The following is a 23,277-nucleotide window of genomic DNA, read 5'->3' as shown; positions in this document are numbered from 1 at the left end:
CCGACCTAAGGTTAATTATAGCGATGTCTCACTCGGCTTGCCGACGTGGCATAAGATATAGGCTCCTCCTTTATATATTACCTGCTTTGAGGATAATGTGTTTGTCTTCACAATCAGCAGTGAAATGTTTTTTTTTTGCTCTGTTTTTTGGGGGACTAAATGAGAACTTGGGAACATTATGTTAATCAGTACTGTATTTGATTGTAATTGGAGGGAAAGATAACCATTTATGCATGCCTCCCCATTGGCCCTGGCGCTGTGAGTCCCAACCAGCAAGTGTGGGCCTGACACAATGGCCTCTTGTTGAAACCAACTTCTGCTTTTCAAAAACCATCGAACCAACACTGGTAGTAACTGTTTTACCAAATGTTATTTGTCACATGCGCTGAATACAACAGACCTTACAGTAAAATGCTTACTTACAAGCACTTAACCAACCATGCACTTTTAAGAAAAATACCAATAAAAAAAAAATGTAAGTAACCAATAATTAGAGCAGCAGCAAAATAAAAATAGCACGCCTCTATACAGAGGATACCGGCTACAGAGTCGATGTGCGGGGGCACCTGTTAGTCGAGGTAATTGAGGTAATATTTACATGTAGGTGGAGTTATTAAAGTGACTATGCAATGATAATAACAGAGTAGCAGCAGTGTAAGGGGGGAGGGGAGGCAATGCTAATTGTATGGGTAGCCATTTGATTAGATGCTCAGGAGTCTTATGGCTTGGGGGCACTCCGGTACTGCTTGCCGTGCTGTAGCAGAGAGAACAGTCTATGAATAGGGTGGCTGGAGTCTTTGACAATTTTTAGGGCCTTCCTCTGACACCGTTTGGTTAAGAGATTTTGGATGGCCGGAAGCTTGGCCCTGTGCCGTACTACCCTCTGTCGTGTCTTGTGGTCAGAGGCCGAGCAGTTGCCATACCAACCTGTGATGCAACCATGCTCTCGATAGTGCAGCTGTAAAACTTTTTGAGGATCCATGCTAAAACGTTTTGCCTCTGAGTAGGCTTTGTCGTGCCCTCTTCACCACTGTCTTGGTGTGTTTGGATCATGATATGTGATGTGGACACCAAGGAACTTGAAGCTCTCAATCAGCTCCACTACAGCCCCGTCAACGAGAATAGGGGTGTGGTCGGTCCTCCTTTTCCTGTAGTCTACAATCGTCTCCTTTTGTCTTGATCACGTTGAGGGAGAGGTTGTTGTCCTTGCGTCACGCGGTCAGGTCTCTGACCACCTCCCTAAAAGCTGTCTCGTCGTTGTCAGTGATCACTGATCAGGCCACTGTTGTCATCGACAAACTTAATGATGGTTTTGGAGTCGTGCCTGGCCATGCAGTCATGAGTGAACAGGGAGTACAGGAGGGGACTGAGCATGCACCCCTGAGGGGCCCCGTGTTGAGGATAAGCATGGCGGATGTGTTGTTACCTACCCTTATCACCTGGGGGTGGCCCGTTAGGAAGTCCAGGATCCAGTTGCAGAGGGAGGTGTTTAGTCCCAGGGTCCTTAGCTTAGTGATGAGCTTTGAGGGCACTATGGTGTTGAACGCTGAGCTGTAGACAATGAATAGCAATCTCACATAGGTGTTATTTTTGTCCAGGTGTGAAAGGGCCGTGTAGAGTGCAATAGAGATTGCATCATCTGTGGATCTATTGGGGTGGTATGCAAATTGGAGTGGGTCTAGGGTTCCTGGGATAATGGTGTTGTGTGCCGTGACCAGCCTTTCAAAGCACTTCATGGCTACAGACGTGAGTGCTACGGGTCGGTAGTAATTTAGGCAGGTTACCTTAGTGTTCTTGGGCACAGGGACTATGGTGGTCTGTTTGAAACATGGTGGTATTACAGACACGGATAGGATGAAAATGTCAGTGTAGACACTTGCCAGTTGGTCAGCGCATGCTCGCAGTACACGTCCTGGAAATCTGTCTAGCCCTGCGGCCTTGTGAAAGTTGACCTGTTTGAAAGTCTCACTCACATCGGCTGCGGAGAGCATGATCACACAGTCGTTCGGAACAGATGATGCCCTCATTGCATGTTTCAGTGTCACTTGCCTTGAAGCGAGCAGAGAAGTAATTTAGCTCGTCTGGTAGGCTCGTGTCACTGGGGCAGCTCTCAGCTGTGCTTCCCTTTTTAGTCTGTAATAGTCTGCAAGCCCTGCCACATCCAACGAGCGTCAGAGTCGGTGTAGTATGATTCAATCTTAGTCCTGGGCTGACGCTTTGCCTGTTTGATGGTTTACCGGTGGGCATAGCAGGATTTCTTATCTTCCGGGTTAGAGTCCCGCTCCTTGAAAGCGGCAGCTCTACCATTTAGCTCAGTACGGATGTTGCCAGTAATCAATGACTTGTGGTTGGGTAATGTACGTACAGTCACTAGGGGGACGACGTCATCGATGCACTCATTGATGAAGCCAGTGACTGATGTGGTGTACTCCTCAATGCCATCGGAAGAATCCCAGATCACATTCCAGTCTGTGCAAGCAAAACAATCCTGTAGTTTAGCATCTGCTTCATCTGACCACTTTTTTTATTGACCACTGTTGTTTCCTGCTTTAATTTTAGCTTGTAAGCAGGAATCAGGAGGATAGAAATATGGTCAGATTTGCAAAATGGAGGGCAAGGGAAAGTTTTGTACTTGTCTCTGTGTGTGGAGTAAAGGTTGTTTAGAGGCTTTTTTCCCTTTTGGTTGCACATTTAACATGCTGGTAAAAATGAGGTAAAACAGATTTAAGTTTCCCTGCATTAAAGTCCCTGGCCATTAGGAGCGCCACCTCTGGATGAGCGTTTTCCTGTTTGCTCATGGCTGTATACAGCTCATTGAGTACGGTCTTAGTGCCAACATTGGTGTGTAGTGGTAGACCGCTATGACGAATATAGATGTCATCTCTCTAGGCAGACCGTGTGGTCTATAGCTTATCGTGAGATACTCTACCTCAGGCGAGCAAAACCTCGAGACTTTAGATGTCGTGCACTAGCTGTTGTTTACAAATACACTTGAACCGCCGCCCCCTGTCTGACTGCTGTTCTATCCTGCCGATACATTGTATTACCCACCAGCTGTATGTTATTCATGTCGTCGTTCAGCCACGACTCGGTGAAACACAAGATATTACAGCTTGTAATGTCCCGTTGGTGGGGTGTACGTGCTGTTAGTACATCCACTTTATTATCCAGCGATTGTACCCAGGCCAATAGTACCGATGGCAAAGGCAGATTAGCCACTCGTCGCCGGATCCTTACAAGGCCACCCTAATCTCCTTCTGCGAAGCCTCTGTCTTTTTCTCCTGCACATGACTGGGATGAGGGCCTGTTTGTGTGTCTGGAGGAAATTCCCTCTCGTCCAACTCAATTTTTAAAAAAATGTATTTGTCCAATTAAAGGTGAGTAAATCACTGTTCTGATGTCCACGAGCTCTTTTCGGTCAAAAGAGACAGTAGCAGCAACATTATGTATGAAGTAAATTACAAACAATGCGAAAAAACTCATTTAAAACGGCAGCCATCCCCTCCGGTGCCATTATCACAGACTGTGGTTGTACCCATACCAAATATCTATACTGTATTTAAACACATATAGCCTAGGCCAGGTGTCGGCAACAGTGATTTTGGATTTGGCCCCCCAAAGCTTTTAGTGAAAAATAATAATTTAAATCGCCAGGAATTTAGCTAAAATGAGTTTTATTTCTGACATCTGTTCCCAAGTATTTCGCCAAAATAGAAAAGAGATGTGATTGTGTCTCAATGTAATTAAGGTATGCAATTATTGTTATTTTCAAATGCAATCTATTTTTGGGCTTAGTTGTGGTCAATTTGCAGTGTACAAATAATTATAATAATTTTCCGGCCCCCGGCCATCCATGCCGACAACAATTGGCCCGCGGCTGAATCTTGGTTGCCTAGCTCTATCCTAGGCCTGCTCAACCTGTAAAGCTTAGCTTGGTTGGAAAAACGTTTTGAAGAATCTAGTACATTTTCAGCAACACCCATTGAAATTATGCCCTCTATACCACACCAGCAGAAATCACTCATATCCAGGGTCTTCATTTTCCAAATCCCCACAACTCAATTATCCCCAATTTAAAAAATCTAACCTTTTCATTTTCTAACATGATTAGGCTGGGTGAGTAGTGCTTAAGGAAGCCTATGTATGTGACTTGGGTCCCGCCAGATCACAATAGTGAAATGTATTCCACCATGTTTCTTTTGTAAAAACAACATCCTTAGCATGTAGCTTGAAATACCACCCTCTGTAGTTCGGGGGCCCTATTTTAGACGTAGCGTGGAGCTAGGGCCTTAGATGGGGATCATACGGCAACTCTGTAAACAGGAACATTAAAAGGCTAGCTCGGTTAGCCAGCTCGGTCTGTTGGATAAACACTGATTTCACATTTCTAAACAGTTGCAGTTTGTATTTTGACCAATGTAATTGCAACAACTAATGTTCATTAGCACTGTTGATTTGTAGTGGCCTTCATACTAAGTGCTATAACAGATGCAGTCATGTTATATGCCTTAATTAATTGTGGCACTAGAATTGACCATTTTACCTGTGCCAGGAAGCCACACTGAAATAACCTAAATAATTATTACATGTCTCTTTGTATCCAACTTAATTACACTTGCACTTTAACCAAATACACCATCAGCATACAGGAACAAAAGTGCCATGAATTTCCATTACTACTATATATATTAGTAGGTGACAATCATACCCTCCGGTAGAGAGGTGAGATCGTCAGGAGACTGGTGAGAGATCCAGAATTTCCATTACTGCTGGAACGATGAAGGAATGATGGTGACTGTCATCTGGTCACTAGCAACGGCATCTCGCCTCTGGCCTGCTCCTGAATCACTGGGAACATGTTGTCCTTGCACAGATAACCCCCAGATGTCAGAGCCCCTTTTGAAATACACTAAACATATGGTTGGTGACAGGGGGAGAGTAACCTTGACATGGAAGGTATAGCAATTGAAATGCCTCTTTGTACTGCTCAGTGTTGGTGTCAGGATTAACTGTGTGTGTGTGTGTGTGTGTGTGTGTCAGGGCTGTGTCCCCCCCTCCAAAAAAAAATCTTGGTTGACCAAGAGTCTGTTCTTTCGACCAATCGATTGTTTGACATTTTAAAACATGTATTTTTCCATATAGACACGTCCTATGTGTTTTGATCAAGTCAAATATATGCACTGAGCTTGTCTGATGCTTTAAGAAAAGCATTTAATTAAATTATTAAGACACAAAAATGACTAGCTTTCCGTATTGTTGAAATTGCAACATAATTAACGCCATTTCTGACTGAAAAGTTCTCTTACCGAAAGCCCTCATTTGTTTAGGGAAAAACATATTCTCTCAACTCTTGCTCTCTTTACGTGACAACACATTTCAGTTTTTTTTATGCACATGCCTATAGCATATCATAATCACATAAAAAAAAAAGGTTATAACTAACTTGGAACACTGTAACAGCAAAATGGATGCAGAGGACGTGATAAATCAACTTGAAACTGGGAAATGTTTACTGGTTGCGCGGGAGGTAAAGGGGAAGTCAGAGATGTGTGGAATAAATTTGACTAGTTGTGGAAAATACTGGGGATCAAGAAAAATAAGGTATGGCGCAAGTGTTGTGTGCATATTAGGCCTGTGTGGACCAAACAAGCACTGTTAGGTTACAATATAATTTTTCTGACTGTTTGGAACAATGTAAACAACACCTAAATAAATGATAAGCATACCAGAGTAACTTTTTTTGTTTGTTTTTGTTTTTTTGTAAAGCCTTTATTACAGCAAAGACTAAAGACTAAACAGTAACGGTTCGAAATGGTTTCGGCCTATTTATTGTTTACACTAATTACTCAGTGGTCGCTTTATTTGATTTTTTAAAACTAAAATGTTGGATTGCATTTGAAGTTGTGAATGACTCGTATGTTGTGTGATGACATGAACAAATAAATGCTGGGTTGATACAGTAGCCTATATAATAAGTATTAAAATACAGGCCTAAGTAAGTTATGGTATTAAAACTATTAAAAATGTCTACAGGCCTACAGTTCGATGGTGGTTATACAAGGCTGCTCTACTAAGCCTATTAATGATAATGACATGACTTATTATTATAACAATGATCATAATAGGGATAAGGGAAAAGGGAGGCTTGTTGTTATTATTATTATAATAAATACAAATATTGACAATTTGGAACAGTGTAAACAACATAAATAAATGATGAATAAACGAGAGAGGCTGGTCTAATGAAAAAAAAGTGTAAAGCCTTTATTACAGCATGACATGATGAAAAACACCTGAATTTGTGAAATTGTTGCGTGAGGCTTGGCTAGGCTATTGCTTTATAGACCTACGTTGAGTTGGTTTCCTCTCTCCTCACTTTTCTTAGACAATTATGGCAAGGGCTGTTTTTCTCATGTCCTAACTCCGCTGCTGCCTCTGCCACATTGTTCTCAACACCAATTTGCTGGTTAACTTTGCTATTATGCACATGGCAACATGGTCTAGGAAAAAGTGCCAATTCAACCGCGCACCTATGTGTTTTAGAACTGCGGACACTGACCACTATCCAACGCGGGAGTAAGCGCATTTGTCATAAAATAATATTTTAAAAATATGTTGTACCATTGTTCTAACATTTTATATAATCATATAGAATTTCAGAAGCACATGTCTTGGACTGATGGACTGTGCCACCCCCACGGCCTCCACAATGGATCAGTCCACTCAGACTGACGTGAATCAGACAGGTGTCTTGTACACCATGATTTAAAAATACATATATTATTTTGCTACTGCTCAACCAAAAATCTCGGTTGACGAAATGGGGTCAGCCCTAAAGTGTCTATAGAAGGGGGAGTGATTCGGGAGAGGGGTGCATGTGTGTATTCTTTCTCTAAACGATAGAAATAACTAGTTGTGAGCAGGCTAATCTCTGTCGACCTGCATATCATAAAGGATATCAATTCCAATTCTGTCTGAAGCCCCCCCTGTCATTGACAATCCATCGACAAGATAAGAGAAAAGCTTGCCTCTAATTAGTCTGAGGATATCACAATTTACCACCACAGATTTACTACCCCCTAAAATTCCATGTCCATCTGGCAAGGGGAGAGAGTTTATGCCCCTGGGGCCTGAAATATTCCCTCCTAACGAAAGCCATGATCATAGATAGCAAAGCTCTTTTTTAAAACTGGTTGTTCTCTCGCAGCTGGGGCACGATATCATCCCTAGCACATGGCTGGAATTGCCTTCCAGAGAATGCTGAGGGGAGAAATTGCAAGGAGTAAGGAGATTTTGATTATTGGATTCCATAAATACCCAAGTGGAGGCCTGAAAATATGCATTGGAGTATAGGTTGAGGATTAATGGCCACAGGAGCGGAGAGAATGGCCGAAATGCATGCAGTCTCAACGGCACTGTAGTGGAGCCCAGACCTGACTTATTATTTTCTCCTCATCATCCCAACTCGTTCTGATTCACGACCTGGCCCCAGCCTGCCCATGTGTGTATATTTAATAGGATTTTATTTTATTTATTTATTTACTTTTTACATATTTGACCACACAGAGCAAATAATTTGTTTTGTTCGATAGATTTGAGCACAAATTCACCTTCATTATTGTATCATTATTCCCAGTTTGCTACATTTTGTGGGTGGATTAGCATTAATTTATCTTAATACCTATGTTGTGTAAATTTGTGATAATTACCCTGCACCTTTCTTTTGAAGGCTTTGTTTGGGCGAAATGGAGCGGATTTCATTTGGCCGGACAACTGGCTTTGTTCCCAGCTCGGGTCTGCTATGACATGGTTGAATGACAGTGCTGAATTATCCCCCTTTTTTTTAAACGAGTGTTCAGAGTCCACGGTTAAATCCATAATGGGACATTGTGGTGAAGTTATCGGGTTGGGTAACAATTGTGTTGCAGTTATGAATCATGATAATAGATTGTGGATAAAGTTCTGGTTGGCTGTACGGTCACAGAAATTGTGGCTCGAGACTTGTGACAAGTTGCTTGGAAGAATCATGGCGATTGTTTGAATTTGAGTCCGTTTTCTGATGGTCATGGTGATTGCTGTCAATGGTTGAACTTGGAGGCTGTGTGGTGAAGTCATTGGGGTTTGGGCAACACTCATCCCTGAGTAGCTAGCACCTTTTGTACAGATAATGTTTGAATAGCTTGTCAGTTGATGTAACTTTTTTGGACTAGTTTGGACAAGGTTTTTCTTGGCTAATTCATGGCTAACCATGCTTTTGAAATATTGCCATGTCTAACCATTAGGGCTGACCCCATTTTTACTCGACTGGTCGACTTATTTATTTTGTTACGAAGAGATTTCTTAGGTTAAGCAGTAGCAAAAACAATGTTCTGATACGCGCCTGTCTGAGTGTCCATCAGTCCATCACTCGAAGACTTGCTACTGAAATTGTTTATGGTTATATTACGGAAGAACAATGGTGCAACACTAATAAAAATACTATTATTTCATAACATGCGCTTTCTCCCCCGTTTTGAATTGGCACCTTTTCCTAGACCATGATGCTATGTGCGTAACAGCAAAGTTTACCAGCATATTGGTGCCGCGAAAGATGCTGTGGAGGCAACAGCGGAGTTCGGAGACGAGAAAACAGCCCTTGCCTTAAGAAAAGTGAGGAAACCCCAACTTAAGTCTATAATCAATAGCCTAACTGTTAAATGCACCTTGCTTTGTAAATTATCCACATACAGTACCCGTCTAAAGTTTGGGCACACCTACTGGATTAAGGGTTTTTCTTTATTACTACTATTTTCTACAAGGTAGAACAATAGTGAAGACATTAACTATTAATTAACACACATGGAATTAGATGGTAACCAAAAAAGTGTTAAATAAACCAAAAATGTAACCACCCTTTGCCTTGATGACAGCTTTGCACACTCTTGGCATTCTCTCAACCAGCTTGACCTGGAATGCTTTTCCAACAGTCTTGAAGGAGTTCCCACATATGCTGAGTGCTTTGGCTGCTTTTTGCTTTTCCTTCACTCTGCGGTCCAACTCATCCCAAACATCTCAATTGGGTTGATGTCGGGTGATTGTGGAGCTCAGGTCATCTGATGCAGCACTCCATCACTCTCCTTCTTGGTCAAATAGCCCTTACACAGCCTGGAGGTGTGTTTGGGTCATTGTCCTGTTGAAAAACAATTGATAGTGCCACTTAGCGCAAACCAGATGGGATGGCGTATCGCAGAATGCCATGCTGGTTAAGTGTGCCTTGAATTCTAAATAAATCACAGACCGTGTCACCATCAAAGCACCATCACACCTCCTTCTCCTCCATGCTTCACGTTGGGAACCACACAGGCAGAGGTCATCCGTTCACCTACTCTGCGTCCCACAAAGACACAGCAGTTGGAACCAAAAATCTCAAATTTGGACTGATCAGACCAAAGGATTGATTTCCACTGGTCTAATGTCCATTGCTCGCATTTCTTGGCCCAAACAAGTTTCTTCTTATTGGTGTCCTTTGGTAGTGGTTTCTATGCAGAAATTTGACTATGAAGGCCTGACACAGTCTCCTCTGAACAGTTCATGTTGAGATGTGTCTGTTACTTGAACTCTGAAGCATTTTATTTGGGCTGCAATTTCTGAGGCTGGTAACTCTAATGAACTTATCCTCTGCAGCAGAGGTAACTCTGGGTCTTCCTTTCCTGTGGCGGTCTTCATGAGCGCCAGTTTCATCATAGCGCTTGATGGGTTTTTTTTTCATGTCTTAAACTAATGATGGACTGTCGTTTCTCTTTGCTTATTTGAGCTGTTCTTGCCATAATATGGATTTAGCCCTATTTGGTAAAAGACCATCTTCTGTAAATCGATTTTGTCACAACGCAACTGATTGGCTCAAACGCATTAAGAAGGAAAGAAATTCCACAAATTAACTTTTTAACCAGGCACACCTGTTAATTGCATTTCAGGTGACTACCTCATGGAGCTGGTTGAGAGAATGCAAAGCTGTCATCAAGGCAAAGGACGGCTACTTTGAAGAATCTCAAATATAAAATATTTATTTAACACTTTTTTTTGGTTACTACGTGATTCCATTTGTGTTTCATATTTTTGATGCCTTCACTATTCTACAAAGTAGAAAATGGTAAAAATTAAGAAAAACTAGTAGTTGTGTCCAAACTTTTGACCGGTACTCTATATCAACACAAATAAGACGGATCCTGCTTCTGTTGCTTGTTTGAGTGTAGCCTACTGATTCCGTGAGCACCAAGCCTCACGCAACCACAAGTCAATAAGCAATTTCACAAATTTGTCGGTTTTTAATCTTTGCTATGTTGTAATAAAGGCTTTACACTTTTTCCATTAGAACAGTCTCTGGTGTTATTTATAATTTTATTTAGTGTTTACACTGTCCCAAATTGTCAAATTATATTTTTTATAATAATAATAACCCTAATTTTTCTTGATCTCCTTATTATTATTATAATAATAAGTAATGTCATTATCATTAGGAGGCTTAGTATAGCAGTCTTGTATCACCATCATCGAGCTGTAGGCCTAAGAGCACATCCTGTTTAGTCTTCATACGTAACTTATGTATGTATTTCAATACTTAAACAGTGGCAAGAAAAAGTATGTCAACCCTTTTGGAATTACCTGGATTTCTGCATAAATTGGTCACTAAATTTGATCTGATCTTCATCTAAATCACAACAATAGACATAGTAAACATAGTGTGCTTAAACTAATAACACGCACATTATTGTATTTTTCTTGTCTATATTGAATATATCTTTTAAACATTCACAGTGTAAGTTGGAAAAAGTATGTTCATCAGTCCACGGTAAGACACATTGTCTATATATGGAGAAAGTTCAGCACTGTTGCTACTCTCCCTAGGAGTGGCCGTCCTGCAAAGATGACTGCAAGAGCACAGCGCAGAATGCTCAATGAGGTTAAGAAGGATCCTAGAATGTCAGCTAAAGACTTACAGAACTCTCTGGAACATGCTAACATCCATGTTGAGTCTACGATACGCGAAACGCTAAACAAGAATGGCTTCCATGGAAGAAGCCACTGCAGTCCCCCAAAAAAACTTTGCTGCAGGTCTGAAGTTTGCAGAAGTGCACCTGGATGTTCCACAGCGCTACTGGAAAAATATTCTGTGGACCGATAAAACTACAGTTGAGTTGTTTGGAGGAACACACTGTGTGGAGAAAAGAAGGCACAGTACACCAACATCAACCTCATCCCAACTGTAAACTATGGTAACGGGAGCATCATGGTTTGGGGCTGCTTTGCTGCCTCATGGCCTGGACAGCTTGAGGAAAAATTAATTCCCAAGTTTATCAAGACATTTTGCAGGAGAACGTAAGGCTACCTGTCTGCCAATTGACACAACGACCCAAAACACAGAAGTAAATCATCAACAGAATGGCTTCAACAGAAGAAAATACGCCTTCTGGAGTGCCCAGTCAGAGTCCTGACCTCAACCCGATTTGAGATGCTGTGGCATGACCTCAAGAGAGCAGTTCACACCAGACATCCCAAGAATATTGCTGAACTGAAACTCTTTGTAAAGAGGAATGGTACAAAATCCTCCTGACTGTTGTGCAGGTCTGATCTGCAACTACGGAACATTTTTGGTTGACGGTTATTGCTGCCAAAGGAGGGTTCAACCAGTTATTAAATCCAAGGGTTCACATACTTTTCCCACCCTGCACTGTGAATGTTTACACGGTGTGTTCAATAAAGACATGATAACTTGAATTTATTTAGTGTGTTATTAGTTTAAGCAGACTTTGTTTGTCTATGGTTGTGACCTAGATGAACATCTAATCAAATTTCATGACCAAATTGTGCAGAAATCCAGGTATTTCCAAAGGGTTCACATACTTTTTCTTGCCACTGTATAGGCTACAGAAGTGAATCGATCATTGATTCGTTCATGTCGTCACACAGCATACGGTTCATTCCTGATTTGAAAATGCAATCGAGCATTAGTTTTAAACTAAAACAACAAAGTGACCCTTAAAATAATTACCGTAATTAATAAATACACCGTTCCATTTCGGAAATTGTATTCCTGTCTTTGGTGTTTTAAAAAAAAGCTTTACAAAAAAAAAACCTCTTCTACATTTCTTATTGATTTAGTGTTTACAATGTTCCAAACCGTCAGAAATTATATTCTAATCCAACAGCCCCTGTTTGGCACACACATTCACGCAGCCGTTGCTCCTTACTTTATTTTTCTTGATCTGCAGTATTTTACACACACAGTCCACAACCAGTAAACATTCCCCCGTTTTTCGATTTCATTCGTCTAGTCCTCTGCATCCATTTTGCTGTCACGTGTTACGGTGTTTGGAGTTTGTTCTAACCAATTTATTGTTGTGATAATGATATGCTATTGGTCAGTCCCCATAGGTCACGTGGTCGATTGGTCGAAAGAACAGACGACGACTGTTGACATTTATTTTATTTTTTTTGGGGGGGGGACAGCCCTACTAACGATACTGACATAATTGTGATCTGTAGTTACACACAACTCACGCCCTGCTCAGAGCATAAAATGAGTTCCCGTATTGACGTCGCTTGACTAATGTTGTGTGGGTAATGTTAAAATAACACCAGACTGAAGACCTGCGGGCAAGCTATTGCTCGTTTAGCATGAACAGATTGGCTCTTTCGCACCCAGAGGCATAGCGGGACTACAATGTCGTGTCCTCACAATGCATAATCTGATATTCAGTGATTTGGTCCACACCCTGCATTATTCAACATGGATACTCTTTTCAGTGATGTTACAACTCATTTCTTGCTCTATCTTTTAGACCGCGTTTTCACCCCCAACAATAATACCCCCCTCCCCATCCCCATAATTTCCATTGTCTATACATAGGCTTAGGCCTAAGATTTCTGTTTCCCGACATTCCCCCCAAAATAACATTTGTTAAATGTTTACTCACAAATATGACGGCCGCTGCCATCTTTGTTGACTCTCTGAGGATCCACTCTGAGGAAAGGTGAACATGCTCATGAATTATACATGTTTATTTACCACATAAATTATTCAGAAGATATCAGTTGCTTGGATTTTGCCGGGGGGCTGTAGTTTGTGGAGACAAACACAATAACATTGGCTGAATTTAGCTTTCTGAGCAAGAAATGATGGCTTGAGTTTTATGAGTACCTGATGATATTGTACGTGGGATTTTCAATAAATAGTTTTCAATAAAAATAATTCAGTAATAGTAGATCTTACAAAAAGAACTAGCCTACTTATGCAAAATATTCCTCTATGCTGACGACAATCTTTGCAATAATGCAACTATCCCCAAAAGGTTTTTTTGCGGTATAAAATGTACCAATTTTCCCACCATGAAGCCTAAGGAATGTTTTGCTGAATTTGCAAAACTAGGAAGTTATTACTGTTATGCCAGAACAGGCAGAACTCCTGTCTCATTTTAAAGTTCCTAGCTGTCTGCCTGAGGGTATGAGAGATTGATAGATGGTCCTGTGTGGCACAGTTGGTAGAGCATGGCACTTGCAATGCCAGGGTTGTGAGTTCAATTCCCATATGGGGGACCAGAACAAATAAATATGAAAATGTATGCACTAAGTCGTCTGCAAAAAATGTCAAATAGCATCAAATGCTGACAGGTTAACAGTTGAAGCCATTTTACCATCAGATTGTTACACATAAACAAGTGAGCCGTGTTATCTTGCTATCTTATTATCTTGTTATTATGAGATCACAATCTTTATGATTGTGAGACACGAGTTCAGTCCCATTTTTGGTAGTATTGACTACAGCCAGGTATTAATACTATAGCTGATGTAGGTAATGAGGTTGCGGTCCATAAGAATGAGATTAATGCAGCCAATGACAAACACGCGCTACATCAGTGCCGGTCAGACGCGGCGACTCAGTGGACAGGTGGGGAGGTTATAGATGTCCTCTTCCTCCATTTTGACATGGCAAGCGCTGAGAGAAAATTGGCCATTGCCTTAGAGATAGGGCCCGTTTATTGTTCATTAATTTAGATTTGGGGATTACCATCAGTAACTAGGCACAATGTTTTAAAAATTTTTTTTTACTCCTCACCCTCTCACCCTGCCCATAACTAACAGATGTAATCCCTAATAATGACCTTCTTATGTGACGGGGCCTAAAAGTCTGCTTCGACAGCCGTGTTCACCGAACCACCCTACAGCCAATATTTAGAAGATTTAATGTGTCCATTTTTTTTTGTCCTTTTCCACCTCCATTGTTTTCCATGCTCTTTGATGAATGAATGCAGTGTAACGGCAAAATGTACCTTCCCCGGTCCTTTTGTGATGCTAACATTGAATATTAGCACGATAGCTCGTGCAGTGGTCCCCAATGGTCATCAAGTCCTGAACAACCCTATTGGCCCCATCTTGTGAATAAATGCGTTGAAGATTCCTACTTGTAAGTGGCAATTTATAATGCAGGGTAGCCAATTTTTTGATTTACAGCTCAAACCTGATTTAAGAAACATGAAAAGGCAGTCCAAAGGGTTCCCCACTAAATACTACAGACCGCTCATTTTAGCGTAGCGTAGCATGCATGCATCCTATTTGCATTCCTAAAGATTCTCACTCCACTTTTGTTCTTAAAGGCTTTATCCCAGCAGCTGAATTGGAGGGTGCTAAGCTCATTCACGTGCCTCCCTGATTCCTGTTACCGAAAGCCACCATGTCCCTCCTCCCACAGTTAACACTAACGGGTTGTGAAGTACGGCTGGAGACTGGGTGTTCTTGAAATGAGCATTGCAGGTAGTATTATATGCCAATTTCCAGAGTGATTGGCGTGACGAGTTAGCATTTATTTATTTTTTACCTTGGCTTGTTGGAGTTAGCTCGCACAACCATGCAACTACTAGCTACGTAGCTTGGTGAAGTGTGTGTTGGTGTCAACCTCCAATTATTTAGCAAATAATTTTAAAGTTTCCACCAGGGGGGAAAAGATTTGGCCCACACCAACATTCCTACCATAGTGTAGCCAACATGGAGTTTTGAAACCAAGACCGTTGGCTTTCTTTTGGCCAGCACACCCACTGATGCGGTGTGTAGTGCACAGCTCCACCGTGACCTTGCGCTACCACATAAAGGCTCCACCTGCTGCCTGGCTCACACCAGGCAATTGATAAAAATACCCCTCAAGCCCCACACTCTTTGTCAGGAGAGATTCAAGGACAGCAGCCAATGTCCCTTCACTCACAGGCATATACACACACACACACACACACACACACACACACACACACACACACACACACACACACATTCACTGCACACATTAATGATGTTACATCCACAATGACACACACCTGCACAAGTGTCATGGGCCTGCAACATTTTGAACAAGTTGCTATCCTTGCTATTTTGAATGGGCTGGGGGCCTCATGAGTCCAGCTTGGCATGCTGACGGGGCTGGGGCGTGTTTGTGCTGAACCAACAGTATGAACCTTGCATATGCCATTTGCACATAATGCACTGTAGGAAACACTGACCTGGTGACTTTCACCTCTGTCTGTATGGTTGACTCACTGTCTAATGCCTCTCATTATACACACATACACTACCCCCAGTCTGCTGCCTTTTGCTAAATACCGATCACATTAAAGCCACACTTTTTTAAACTCTTTGTTTCAGCCCAATGGCATTCATTTAAATGACCATTGTACAGCAGGACATATTGCAGAATATTCCTTTTTAAAAATATTTATGTGGAGGATATTGGCATGTTTGGCCATTTTTAGTTATTTTCACTGATGGCTAAAACTTGACAGTGAGTAGTCTCTGGCAAGCCCCAGAATGTAGCCAGGCACCAGACCTGTTCTAACTAATGGACAACCTAGATGCCTCTTCCTCCCGGCATGTCATACCTTCCATAGGTTAGGAAGTAGCATAGGCCTTGTGTGTTATTTGTGTGGACACAGAGACATTATTTGTCAGTGTCATCTGAGGAATGCAGGCCTCATCCCCAGCTGGCACACAAGATGACCCCTTTACTGTCACGGTAAGGGGATCCATTGACACTGTGACTCGGCCTGGTGGGAGGGACGACCCGGTTTAAAAAGGGCCCAACGTGGTAATGGGTAAAGGTCGGAATTCAAAATGGTGGCAATCAGACTGATGGTGTGTGCCCCCCCCCCCCCCCCTTTCTGTTTCACCGGTCACACTAGGTTGAGCTTTGAACTCGCCGCCACGGGTCTCATTGCTCAGTGTTAACCCTGCCCTAAAATAAAAAATAAAAAAACAAGGTATGGAGAAATCATCACCCTCAGTCGATGACAAGTGAGCAATTGTTGTCGAATCTAGGTCGGCTCAGCTCCGAGTCGCGGGGGATTCATTTGTGCTTTTCTCCGAAACAGAACCACAACAAATCCTCTGTGCGAAGTGCCCCTGATTTTAAGGTGCCCTACATTGATTTGATGGAGCAGAGAACCAGTCTAGTTGCATTGCAGGCATGCCAACAGGATGTGGTTCACTGTGAACAGCTTTGAAGGAATCCTCACTGTTGGCCTATTTCTGTCTCTTATGGCCAGTGTTTGAGTATCTCCTGAGGAACACTTTTAAAATGCATCCATACTTCTTTCCTTCAAGGGGGATCTCTGATCTGCCATAGAGGTGAATCCCGTTGACTGTCAGATCTTTAAAATCTCTACACTACAGTGCATTGGAGCAGGGCTTACAGTAGAGGAAGCCACTGTTGAATAAATGATAGAGGGTTTTTATGGTAACACTGTGTTACATAATGCGCATATCATTGATTTACTTCCCTTTGTGAGGTCAGTGCACCCATTTGAAATTATTTTTACACAGGGTAGCCTAGTGGTTAGAGTGTTTCGGTTGCTGGGTCGAATCCCCGAGCTGACAAGGTAAAAATCGGTCGTTCTGCCCTGTGAACAAGGCAGTTAATCCACTGTTTGGTAGGCCGTCATTGTAAATAAGAATTTGTTCTAAACTGACTTGCCTAGTTAAATAAAGGTACATAAAAATAAATAAAAATCTATATAAGTGTAATATCCTGTGGAAACCAAAGATTGCATATTAACCATTAACCACCCATCTAATGCACCAAATAGAACATTGAACATGTTACACATTCTCACAAAACACTCATGAATATTGTATCATAATGTATTGGCTAACGTCTTATGCTCAGCCAATGAGGTTTAAGTAGGTCTTGGTCAGCAGACTTGTAGTGTCCTCTTTTGGAGGTCAAGTCCACCTCTTTACCTTCCCTACAGGACCTCATTGTCTTAAGGTCGTGACCCCACCCTTTATGTTTTGTCGACAGTATCAGTGTGATAAGATGCAAGGGGTTCTGCATTCACCCCGGCCCAAATTTAAACCAGGCCAACAAAGGGAGCGGACAATGAAAGCTCCCTCCTGTTAGCAGACACAGCAGTGGGTTCGAGATAGGCGGCTGCCATTTTATCATTTAGATGACGCTCTAGTGTCCCTTCCCATTTTTATTGAAAGTGAAAGGGAGCGAGTGGCAGATTGCTAGATGGAATGGCTAAAATGTGTGATGAAAAGGTTATAAAATCTTCACCCTCGAACGTCATAGGCCTAGTTCTCCTCATAACTTCAATCCATTCTAACATGCATTGGGTGAGGTAGGATGTCAGTGAGCGTGCATTGGGTGAGGTAGGATGTCAGTGGGCGTGCATTTGGTGAGGTAGGATGTCAGTGGGCGTGCATTGGGTGAGGTAGGACGTCAGTGGGCTTGCATTGGGTGAGGTAGGACGTCAGTGGGCGTGCATTGGGCGAGGTAGGACGTCAGTGGGCGAGGTAGGATGTCAGTGGGCGTGCATTGGACGAGGTAGGATGTCAGTGGGTGTGCATTGGGCGAGGTAGGATGTAAGTGGGCGTGCATTGGGCAAGGTAGGATGTCAGTGGGCGTGCATTGGGCGAGGTAGATTGTCAGTGGGCGTGCATTGGGCGAGGTAGGATGTCAGTGGGCGTGCATTGGGCGAGGTAGGATGTCAGTGGGCGTGCATTGGGTGAGGTAGGACGTCAGTGGGCGTGCATTGGGTGAGGTAGGACGACAGTGGGCGTGCATTGGGCGAGGTAGGATGTCAGTGGGCGTGCATTGGGTGAGGTAGGACGTCAGTGGGCGTGCATTGGGTGAGGTAGGACGTCAGTGGGCGTGCATTGGGTGAGGTAGGATGTCAGTGGGCGTGCATTGGGCGAGGTAGGATGTCAGTGGGCGTGCATTGGGCGAGGTAGGATGTCAGTGGGCGTGCATTGGGCGAGGTAGGATGTCAGTGGGCGTGCATTGGGCGAGGTAGGATGTCAGTGGGCGTGCATTGGGCGAGGTAGGATGTCAGTGGGCGTGCATTGGGCGAGGTAGGATGTCAGTGGGCGTGCATTGGGCGAGGTAGGATGTCAGTGGGCGTGCATTGGGCGAGGTAGGATGTCAGTGGGCGTGCATTGGGCGAGGTAGGATGTCAGTGGGCGTGCATTGGGCGAGGTAGGATGTCAGTGGGCGTGCATTGGGCGAGGTAGGATGTCAGTGGGCGTGCATTGGGTGAGGTAGGATGTCAGTGGGCGTGCATTGGCGAGGAAGACTGCCACTTCCTCCTTTGAATTCTGTCTGCCCGACCAAATTGTCATGTCGCTCAACACGTTGGCCCAGCGCCCGGTTCTGCACCCTTCTCCCAGCGGAGTTGCATAACAACCCATAGAGAATGGAGACTGGAGAGGCAGCCTCGGTCATATTGTGTTTGGCCCCAAACACAGGGAACACAAGGCTATCATTGTTAGCTAATGTCCTCCTGGGAGGAAATACCTCCAATAGTTTGCCTACAGTATGGTACGGTACACTGCTACTGTCTGACTTGGACCCGGAGGTGTGCTGAAACATTAGATCCCCCTTAATGTATCTGGTTTCATTAAGGAAATAGTTAAGAAGTGGTAACAGAGCAAAATGTCCCAGACCCCATTAAAGACTAGAATAATACTAATTTGGCATTTCAAAAATACAAAGGGTCAGAATGAGTACTTTTTTTTTTTTTTTTGTACAAGCAGCTTTTTGAAGGAATGTCATAACAACAATAGGAAGTCCTGGTGGCCTGGTTTACTTTGCTCCTGGAGGGGGTCCACCAGAGTTCCTGGAAGGATCACTCCCGAAAATGAAAACCTGGAATTTACAGTTGGTGACAGCGGTGGGATGTTATGCTGTCGGAACTCCAGTAGCCGAGTAGTTCGAGCCGGATTGGCCCACCTCCTTTTGATCTGTCCAGCGCTGCCCCACTCTGGATCATAACCTTGTCAGTGTCTGTGGAAAGGCTTTTGTACTCAGGAAATTACTATGAGATGGATGTCATTTCAACAACACCAAGCCTAGAGGACAAATGGTGTGGTTGTTAGGCCATAGCCTACTCTCAGGGTGAAATCATAGGCTAAGACCTTTGTCGCAATTCCTGACCAACCTGATTTTGTGCTTGAATAGCACTGTTATTAATAAACCCATCACACGCTTGCCCGTGCTTTCTATCGCGCTCTGTCGTGTACACACACACACACACACACACACACACACACGCTTCACACTCATACCGAGTGTATCATTGCTTTGGATATACAATACAAGATGCACTTAGATATCCTCCCCCTGTGTTTTTGCGGTTGGCCCCAACATCTCAAACATGATCCAATACAAAAACACGAAACCAGAAAATGCAAGTGCAATGATGGCGAAAGGGAGTGGAAAAATGGGGTCCCTTGCATTCTTTCCATGGCGCCAATCTCAAAAGACAATTTTGAAATATTTAAGACAGAAGCCACAATTGATGGTTATGCATATTTGTCTCTCTCTCACTGGTGCTCCCGCGTGGTATAGGAGTGGTGCTGTTTCCCACGCTTGTGATGTCACAGAGCAATGGAAGGCTTAAAGGAAAACAGACATTAGCATGCCACCTAGTGGTCGTTCTTGGTAAGGTCTACTTCTCTGTGTCAATGGGCCGATTGGACTTGCGCTCCGGTGTTTTGAATCCTTACCACCCTTCCTTGACATTATAGTCGTAGTTACTGTATGTGATTAGATAAGTCAAAGCAAGGTTTCCACCTTAGTGGGTACACCTACCCGACCTCAAATCTGTGATGAGGACCACATAAAGAAGCACTATGCAGACATCTCTTTGCCATTTCCTGGTTGTTAAAATTATATTAGTTGGACTAATTTCAGTTTTATGTGACAAAACATGTAAGTATAGTGTAGAGAATCATTGTACCATCTAAACTGCTGTGAAATATATGTTTCAGAACCAAAAATATTGTATTTCAGCTGTTTGAAGCTGGTGTAGCAAAACCAGAAGTAAAAGATGCAAAAACTAAATGTAAGACCGGGAAGCATAGAAATAGCACACATAGAACAGATCTACTGCTTCTTAGTTTTGCTTTCAATGAGAATGACAGATCAAATTCATATAGAAATCATTGTTAGGTCGTATGACACAAAAAAGGAAGGGAAGGGAAGACTGAAGGATGTCACCCAAAGCTTTCAACAGGGCCTGTCGTCCCGTGGGAAAAGTACTCAATTGTCATACTTGAGTCATTTTATATTAAGCTATCTTTTTACTTTTACTCAAGTGAAAGGCACCCAGTAAAACACTACTTGAGTAAAAGTCTTAAAGTAAAAAAGCAAAGGTTGTCAAAAATATAAATCGTACAGTACAAATACCCCCCCCCCTCAAAATTACTTTAGTACTTATAAATATTTTTTACTGAATCAGCGTGTTCAGTGTTTTCGCCTATAGTCCCCAATAATGTAGCTCAGGGTCTCCAACAGGTAGATTGCGAGACCTGGTTAGCCAAACGTAACACACAATTTTAACCACCGTCTGTTCAGGGGCAGACCGACAGATTTGTACCTTGTCAGCTCGGGGATTTGAACTTGCAAACTTTCGGGTACTAGTCCAACGCTCTAACCACTAGGCTACCCTGCCGCCCCGACACATGATTATTTGGATCAATTAGGTGGCGATAGTTTTTGCTAAATCTGCCATGACATGTGCTGCAGCAATATGACATGTGCAGTCAAATTTGTTTTACAGAGTCCGTGATAGTAGTATGGCTGCCCTGGAGCAAATTAGGGTTAAGTGCCTTGCTCAAGGACACAAAGTACACAAGCGGTTTTTGCCATGTCGGCTCAGGTAATCGAACCAGCAACCTTTCACTTACCGGCAAAAAGCTCTAACCACTAGGCTACTTTCCGCCCTGGACATGACATCGATAAGGATATTTCAATACGTCTTTAGTGTTATCAATTTCTATCGCTATATCAGCCTGCTGGATGATTTGCTTCACTGTTCTATTTTATGATGACGAATCCCAACTATCCTGTCCTTTTACAAGAGATGGCGCCAGAGCCCGTAGTCTCCATGCAGAATTCTCAGGCCAACAACCGTGAACAAAACAGTAGGCAATTTCAGAACAGAACATAAGGCTTCAATTAGGCTGGGGAAATCACTGCATGATGTAACACGGGGTGAAGTAACCCATTCTATGGAGCTTTGAAGGCCAACCTATTTTTTTATATTTTTTTGTTCTAATTCAGCCAACAGTCTAAACCGTGTTTTATATTGCATGGATGCGGTGTATTTTGAGGGTGATATAATAGCCTATAGGCCTTTTCTGTTCATCATGCACACATTCGTATGTGCAATTGTTCTCATAATAACTTGCAAAAAGATCCGATTTCAGATCTACAACAGCTCGTGTTTGATCCATGATCTTGTATTTGTCCTAACTCACTCTTTTGGTGGGTGTTAAGTTCGTGCGACCCATGGGGCATTTTAACCAAGCATTCCCTCCCTTTCTCAGTCTGTGACCTCTCACCGGAGTTGATTCAAAACTGTTGGCCCTTCCATTCCTTCCCCGTTGGTGTCAGATGGTCTCAGAGCCCAGGAACTTGCTGTCAGCTGAAAAAGTCCAGGCAAATGAAGGGAAGCACCACCCGTCCTGTTTTTGTTTTGTTGTTTTTGTCTCTGAAATAAATATTTCTTAGGTGTGTCTGTGCCTAAAATGTGTCTGCACATCTGTGTATCTGCACATCTCCTACATGTATGTCTGTGAGTACATGTGCTTCTGCCCCTGTGCATTAGGAAGGGACAGGATGTCTGGGTGGCAGGAAGAGTGTTGCGTCGCCAGGGCTGTGTCACATAAGCTGGCTGGTGGCTGAAGAGTGGGACCTCTGTCAAAACACAGACCCTCTCTTGTCTCCCCCCCATCGCATCGGCCTCCAGTCTCCACTCTACGAACACTTTGCCCCACCCCCTTCAATATCCCCTCCTTCACATTCAATGGACTCTATATACACACACGCACACACACACTCACTGACTCAATACCCTCTGCACACTGATTCAGTGTGCACCCACACACAGTGGCTATGCTGTGTGGACTGCATGGGCACTTTGTTTCACCTCCATCTTGGAAGAGTGCTAATGACCAAGGAGAGCTGGGACAATAAACTGAAAATTATAGACACTGACCATACCGGTTACTTATAGAAGGCATTTTGCCGATATCGTTCATTACAATAAGTAGCCTATACTAGAGAAATGTGAGGTTTGAAATGAAATACGTTTGCTGATATGGGATTTGTTAGTGGGACAATGGATGGCTGCAACCATTGGTCCCATGATTCATGAGCTGAAATAAAAGATCCCAGAAATGTCCATTATGTACAACAAGCTTATTTATCTCCAATTGTGTGCACAAATTTTCTTACATCCCTGTTAGCAAGCATTTCTCATTTGCCAAGATAATCCATCCACCTGACAGGTGGGGCATATCAAGAAGCTGATTAAACAGCATGGTCATTACACAGGTGCACCCTGTGCTGGGGACAAAAAACAGGCCACTCTAAAATGTGCAGTTTTATCACGCAACAAAATGCCACAGATGTCTCAAGTTTTGAGGGAGCATGCAATTGGCACGCTGACTGCAGGAATGTCCACCAGAGCTGTTGCCAGAGAATTTAATGTTCATTTCTCTAACATAAGCCGCCTCCAACGTTGTTTTAGAGAATGTGGCAGTACATCCAACCCGTCTCATAACCGCAGACCATGTTTTCGCACGCCAGCCTAGGACCATCACATCTGGCTTCTTCACCTGCGGGATCGTCTGAGACCAGCCACCCAAACAGCTAATGAAACGGAGGAGTATTTCTGTCTGTAATAAAGCCCTTTTGTCTGTAAACGCCCCCCCCCAAACTAATTCTGATTGGCTGGGCCTGGCTATGCCCAC

The 23,277-nt window shown here is 43.1% G+C and overlaps 1 protein-coding gene across 11 annotated transcripts in view; it reads left to right on the top strand.

Annotated features, from left to right (window-relative positions):
• The window catches only part of LOC115129556 (rap guanine nucleotide exchange factor 2), a 146,922-nt gene that overhangs the window by 21,908 nt on the left and 101,737 nt on the right, over positions 1-23,277 (top strand). The gene's annotated exons all lie outside the window — the stretch shown is intronic.

The sequence above is a fragment of the Oncorhynchus nerka genome, linkage group LG5 (genome assembly GCF_034236695.1).
Source record: "Oncorhynchus nerka isolate Pitt River linkage group LG5, Oner_Uvic_2.0, whole genome shotgun sequence".
Classification (NCBI taxonomy): Eukaryota; Metazoa; Chordata; class Actinopteri; order Salmoniformes; family Salmonidae; genus Oncorhynchus; species Oncorhynchus nerka.
This window is presented reverse-complemented; position numbering and strand designations above follow the sequence as displayed.